This window comes from Canis lupus, chromosome 12 (assembly GCF_011100685.1).
Source record: "Canis lupus familiaris isolate Mischka breed German Shepherd chromosome 12, alternate assembly UU_Cfam_GSD_1.0, whole genome shotgun sequence".
Lineage (NCBI taxonomy): Eukaryota > Metazoa > Chordata > Mammalia > Carnivora > Canidae > Canis > Canis lupus.
Window position 1 is genome coordinate 58102965 of NC_049233.1, and position 7332 is coordinate 58110296.

The following is a 7332-nucleotide window of genomic DNA, read 5'->3' on the forward strand; positions in this document are numbered from 1 at the left end:
ATGATCAAGGACTTCCTAGTCTCCAGAACTATCTACGAAATAGGAGGATCTGAAATCTGGATGCATTTTATGATGGGCATTAAGGCAGGCATATGATGGGATGAGCACTGGATGGTAGATGTAACTAATGAATTATTGAAAACTACATCTAAAACTAATGATGTACTGTGTGTAGGCTAATTGAATTTAAATTAAAAAATAAAAAAGTGTGCACCCCCCAAAATAAATGAATTAATGAAATAATTAAGCATTTTATTTTTTATTTTATTGTATTTTTTGTTAGTAGAATCTTTTTTATTTAGAAAAAAAAAAAAAAAACAACCAAACAAAAATCCAGCCCTAGCCCTAGCCCATGTAGTTTGGCAGCAATGAGAGGTGTGGGATAATGCCCCCTTCTTCAAATAAAAATGATATATGTGTGTGTATGGAAAGGAGAGGGGTGCAAAAGCAGTGGGGAGTGGTGGAGGAAAGGGAGAGACAAGGTCACTGGGAATGCTGCAGGTGGGTGCCCATTTCATAATATTTCTTGTTGATAATACCACCGTGGACACCTTTGCCCATCAGCAGGACTTGGCGGTCATGGTGACAATGATGTTGAAAGTGGGAACTGCTGGTGCTCCTGGTAGGAAGATCCATGATGAATTTCTCGTCCTGCAGTGGTGAGTCCTGGATAACAGAACATTTCTGGCCCTTGGGTGTCAGCCCACTCATGAAAAACCTGGACCCATCTTTGCCAACGAGGAGACCAGCCTCAGCTGACATGATGTTGACAAATGTTTCTCCAGGACAGTGCCCCAGACAGAGAAGAAGTCCTTATAGCTCATGATGGCTGTCCTGACAGGCCCCATGAGGTTGTTGATACAGCATTTCCACCTGGCCATGGAGTGCTTGCTACTGGGGCTGCTCTCTACACTGCTTCAGGGGCCGCATCCCGGGTTTGGGGCATAGGCAGATGTCAGAACCAAGAATGAGCCTTTTTAAAGAAAAATTCAGGTTAAATGAACAAGTTGTTAAGGAGATTAAGAAAATAATTCCATTTACAATACCATCAAAACCCCCAAATACTGAGAATGAAACTTAACCAAAGAAGTGAAAGACCTGGGATCCCTGGGTGGCGCAGCGGTTTAGCGCCTGCCTTTGGCCCAGGGCGCGATCCTGGAGACCCGGGATTGAATCCCATGTCGGGCTCCCGGTGCATGGAGCCTGCCTCCCTCTGCCTGTGTCTCTGCCTCTCTCTCTCTCTCTCTCTGTGACTATCATAAAAAAAAAAAAAAAGAGTGAAAGACCTGTGCACTAAAGACTAGATAATATTAATGAAAAACATTAAAGAAGACTGTATTCATGGATTGGAGGACTTAATATTGTTAAGATGTCAATATTACCCAAAGCTATGTACAGATTCAATTAAATCCATATCAAAATCCCAATGACATTTTTTGTAGAAATAGAAAAATGCATCCTAAAATTCATAAGGAATTTCAGGGAAACCCTTAATACTCTCAAAACAATCTTGAAAAGAAATAAACTTTGAGGTTTTAGACTTCCTGGTTTCAAACTTAATACAAAAAATTGCTATACTAATCAAAATAGTGTGATACTGGCATGAAGACAGAAATATAGATCAATGGAGAAGAATAGAGAGCCCAGAAATAAACCATTGTGTATGTGATCAAATGATTTTCAACAAGGGACCCAAGACCTCTCAATGGTGAAAGGACTGTCTCTTCAACAAGCAGTGTTAAATGCTTAAATGTCTTTCAGTAGATAGTGTTGGGCCAATTGAATATCTATATATAAAAGAAAGAACTTTGACATTTATGTTATACCATATACAAATTTTTTTTAAAGATTTTATTTATTTATTCATGAGACACAGAGAGAGAGAGAGAGAGAGAGAGAGAGGCAGAGACACAGGCAGAGGGAGAAGCAGGCTCCAAGCAGGGAGCCCGACCTGGGACTTGATCCCTGGTCTCCAGGATCACACCCTGGGCTGAAGGCGGCACTAAACCGCTGAGCCACAGGGCTGCCCGCATATAAAAAATTAACCCAAAATGTATTAAAGACCTACATTTAAGACACAAAACTATAAAACTAGAGGAAAACATAGGTGAAAATTATCTTGACTTTGGATTTGGCAATGATTTCTTGGATGTGACACAAAAAGTACAGGCAACAAAAACAAAAATAGACCTGTCAGACTACATCAAACATAAAAACTGGGGGATCCCTGGGTGGCTCAGGGGTTTAACCCCTGCCTTCAGCCCAGAGCGTGATGCTGGAGTCCCGGGATCGAGTCCTGCATCAGGCTCCCTGCATGGAGCCTGCTTCTCCCTCTGCCTGTGTCTCTGCCTCTGTCCCTCTCTCTCTCTCTCTGTGTCTCTCATGAATAAATAAAATCTTAAAAAAAAGTAAAAACTGCTAGACATCAGAGGACGCAATTAGCAGCGTGAAAAGATAACCTCTAGAATGGGAGAAAATAGTTGCAAATCACATGTCTGATGATATTACATATCTCTGTTGATATCCAGAATATATGAAGAATTATTATAATAACAGAACCAAATAAAATTATTAAGAAATGAGGTATGTAAAGGTATTTTCTTTACATATGTGGTATGTAAAGTAGTCAAATTCATAGAAAAACAAGTGGTGGTTTCCAGTGGCTGGAGGGAAAATAGAGAGCTGTGGTTTAAAGGGTATCAATTTCTGCTTTGCAAGATGGAAAGGTTCTGGAAGATCTATTGCATACCAGTGATGCAATACTTACCCTACTGAACAGTTCAGTAAAAACTGGTTATATAGCAGATTTTATTTAAAACTTTTTTTCAATAAAAAATTTTTAAAATGTGAAAACAAAACTGAACAAACCTCTGTCTCTCTGTAGGCAGTATGTTCTTGGGACATGGACCCACCTTATACTTAGAGTACCACCTTGTGTACTATATTATCAGTTGTAGTTCAAGGGGACCACATGTAGTTTTTTTTTTTTTTTTTAAGGCTTTCTTTATTTATTCACGAGAGACACAGAGAGAGAGGCAGAGACATAGGCAGAGGGAGGAGCAGGCTCCCCACAGGACCCCAATGCAGACTAGATGAGGGACTTGATCCCTGATCTGGGATCAGGCCCTGAGTCGAGGGCAGAGGCTCAACTGCTGAGCCCCCTAAGCATCCTAGTTTTTCTTAATTTTAAGAAAAATCTTTTCTCCCTTTACCGATGGAAAACATGCATCTTTTTATTTTTTTTTTAAGATGCATCTGTCTTTGAGATAGAATACTGAAAAAGAAGTAAGACCCAATTTTCTTTAAATTATATGGGAGTAGAGGAAATGAGAAATATTAGGGAGTCCATTCTGGGTTCAGATGTCTGGATTAGCAAGTTAAAAAAAAGCCAGTTGTAAAGCAACATTAGTTGTTTATGACATCAAGAAAGAAAATATATGGACATAGATATTTTCATACTCTTAAAGCCTTTATTTTTTTAAAGATTTTATTTATTTGAGAGAGAGCACAGGAAAGGAAGCATGTGAGCATGAGGGGGGTTATAGGGGAGAGGTAGGGGGACAGAGAAAAGGAAAAGCAGACTCCCCACTGAGCAGTGATTCCTGCTTGAGGAGACACAGGGGCTCTGATCCTAGGACCCTGAGATCATGACCTGAGCCAAAGTCAGACGCTTAACCCACTGAGCCACCCAGGTGCCCCATATTCTTAAAAACTTTGTAACATAATTTCTTATTTGTTAAAAAAACTTTAAAGCTATTTACTAAATAATATGCATATCTTCCAAAAATGAATTTTCTTGATTTCTTCATTCAGTTGATTAAAGAGCTGTTTTTCTGCAGTTCACTCCTTATATTTGATATAATCCAATCCAACACAACTTTTAGAAATATTTTTTAAAAGTTTACTCTTTTAAGTCAGAAAAGAAGTACTTTTTTAAAAAAAATATTTTATTTATTTATTCATGAGAGACAGAGAGAGAGAGAGAGAGGCAGAGACACAGGCCTAGGAAGAAGCAGGCTCCTTGCAGGGAGCCTGATGTGGGACTCCATCCCGGGTCCCCAGGATCACACCTGGGGCTGAAGGTAGTGCTAAACCGCTGAGCCACCAGGGCTGCCTGTAGTACTTCTTTATCGCAGAAAAATCAGAAAGTTCAAATTAGCAAAAAGAAGACACTTTAAAAATGCCCATAACATTACTTACCTGGTGAAAACCAACATCAGAGCTTTGGCCTATTACCTCCCAGACTTTGCCCTGTCACATATAGGGACATATGTGGTTTTCATATAAATGAAACTTTACCTTACATGATTTTGTAAACTACCTTTTTTTTTTTTTCCACTTGACAAAATATCATTGCTATTTTTGAGTCCTGGCAGTTCTTTTAGCAGGAACCCTGAGCTTCCTTTCCTAAGCAAGAGTAGATAGACCCTGTAATTGTGCCATTCAGACATCTTAAATTGATCTGTGATCAAATTCTTTCACTGAAATCTTGTTTTTAGTGGTGTGTAATCTTAAAAATTTCAAACATTTCTGGCAGGAATGAATATGGTCTTTGTGGTCATATAGGATTCAGTGTCCTCATTTCTTTTCTATGCTAGGAAGCATTTTACTAATTTGGGCCCTGCTATGGATATTTCTGAGAAGTTGTAGTTTTACTGCTCCATATAATCCGTATATCTCATCAGATCACACTACACAATCTTGTTAGGAAAAAGGATGATAGGGAAAGACCAAAAGGTCCAGGCTGAAAGACAAAACCACCAAATAGCTTTACAGAGATGTCAGTTGAGCACGCACATGGGAACATCAGGCAATGGAAGTGACATTCCAAACGACATGTCTTTTTTTCCCCCCTCTACAGACTAAAAATGCTTGTATTAATTGACAGCAGATAAAAAGTGAGAGAATACAATGCATAGTAACTCATGTTAAAGCTTACAGGTAAAAGACTGAATTCTTGTGTGAAAATAATGGCTTTCTACTTAATAAACTGGAGTTGTTCCAAGGACATCTTTTCATTTCTGGAGCAGGTGCAGATGAAGTTTTGAGAAACTTGTGCGGTATTTAAAAAAAATAAAACATTTAATTAACAAGCTTGAAAACAGTGGAGCACTTGAAGTGGGAATAAAACAATTGTTTTATATCAAACAGTGCAAATCCAATTTGTGAATGCAACTATATTGAAAAGCTGTAAAATATTAATAAATTGCTGTGGGCTTTAAAAAAGAAGTTTTAATTTTCTTTCAAGGTTTCCCCTTGAGACAAGTTCTAAACCAGAAAAGATGTTCAAATGAATGCAAAAAAAAAAAAGTATATTCTTTTTGAAGGTCCAAAGGCTTATTTAAAAGAAGCAAGATGAAAAAGAGTTAGAATATTTATAAGCACTAAAATAATAAGTCATATGCAAACACATCTCTACATGTGGATTTTGTTTGTTGAGGTTGTTTGGAATTGCAATTGCTATCATGACTCGTTAATAACTTGCTAGGATTTAAACATAATTAATTTGAAAAAATGATGTAATATTAAAGATACATCTTGTTGCTTTCTAAAGGACAAAAAGCATAAGGAGATCTGTAAAAGTTATGTATTAAAAAGAACCTGGAGAAAGTTACCATTCAAGATAAGACTCTGTATTAAAGTTTCCATGAAGTCATTCTTTCTTGACTCCAGCCTTTTGTGTCAAAGTCTCTGGTAACAGCACACACCGTTGGTCATATCTTGCTCAATCTTGCTCCACTGTTTGGTAGGCTCTCAGGTATTGGTTCTCTAGTGATTCTGGTCAGGTTAGGTGCCCTGCAAAGCAAACTGGGTAAATCCTTGTGATGACAGCCAGACCTTTTTGCAAAGTGTCTGGAATTGACAGGTCATCACTGCTCCTTCCTTTTTCATTTCCTGTTTGGAAAAAATGCAGCAAATAAAAATAACTGAACAGCTTCTGGTAAAGTTGGCCTGCACTTTGGGGACCTAATGAAATTAAAGAAAAACTTGATTTCTGGATTCTGACAAGGAGCAGGTTATCCTGAAGGTACCAGAAGAAAATTAAAGGTATATAGGTTGATGTTTTCCAAGGCACTCACAGAAAAAGGCAGAACAGTGGCCACCATTTACGAACTCCTGGACATTCTGTTGTTCACAGCTTTCTTTTTTTTTTTTTTTAAAGATTTTATTTATTTATTCATGAAGACACAGAGAGAGAGAGAGAGAGAGAGAGAGGCAGAGACACAGGCAGAGGGAGAAGCAGGATCCATGCAGGGAGCCCGATGTGGGACTCGATCCTGGGTCTCCAGGATCACACCCTGGGCCAAAGGCAGACGCTCATCCACTGAGCTACCCAGGTGTCCCTGTTCACAGCTTTCTTAATAGGTGTTCTCACTCCTCATATTAACCAAATAGTTTATCTTTTTAAAAGATTTTATTTATTTATTCATAGACACACACACACACACACACACAGAGGCAGAGACACAGGCAGAGGGAGAAGCAGGCTCCATGCAGGGAGCCCAACGTGCGTCTCCATCCCGGGTCCCCAGCATCACACCCAGGGCTGCAGGTGGCACTAAACCGCTGTGCCACCAGAGCTGCCCATAACCAAATAGTTTAAAGGGAGGTAATGGTTTAATAAGAGAAGATGCTCTGATTTTCCTTTTAAGAAAACTAAGAATCTGATTCTATATGCTTAATTTTCCAAGTCTTGACATTATAATCCCTTGGTTTAGAGTGGATTAATTTGTTTTTGTTTAAACAACCATCATAGAGGAAAAAATAAGGCAATGGATGGAAAATGGAGAAACTAAGCTGCTGAACACATAGCATATCAAGTATTCTGTGCTATTATGTTAGTTAATGCTTACACTTAAAAAGTGCTCCATTTTCTCAGATGTATGCTGCTATTCCTCCTCTAAACAAATGCCCTATTAAGCTGCTCAGTTTCACTTCCCTTCTATTTCATATGGGGTTTAAATCTTTTGATCTTTTCGTAGCATTTTGCCTTTTGATCCCTTGATTCTCTTCATTCAACCTGTTTTCTTAATTATTTAACCTTCTTAATTCTCAGCCTCTACCTCTACTCTCAATCAACCTTTCATCTTTTTAGGTGTCCTAGCACATCTTACTTTTCTTTTTATTCTTTCTTTCTTTCTTTTTTTTTTTTTTACATCTTACTTTTCTCACTAACCTTTTATCTTGTGAAACCTTTTATACATTGAAAGAAGCCACAGAGATTAAGGATACTTTCTACTTACCTAAAAAAAAAAAAAAATCACAATATTTGTATTTTCTTTTCGTATATCATCATGAGTAATGAAATGCAAGTATTGTCATGTTCATGGT

The 7332-nt window shown here is 38.2% G+C and overlaps 1 pseudogene; it reads right to left on the reverse strand.

The window, feature by feature from the left end:
* Positions 1-483: 483 nt before the first annotated feature.
* On the reverse strand, positions 484-881 carry LOC119876898 (annotated as a pseudogene).
* Between the last annotated feature and the right edge of the window lie 6451 nt (positions 882-7332).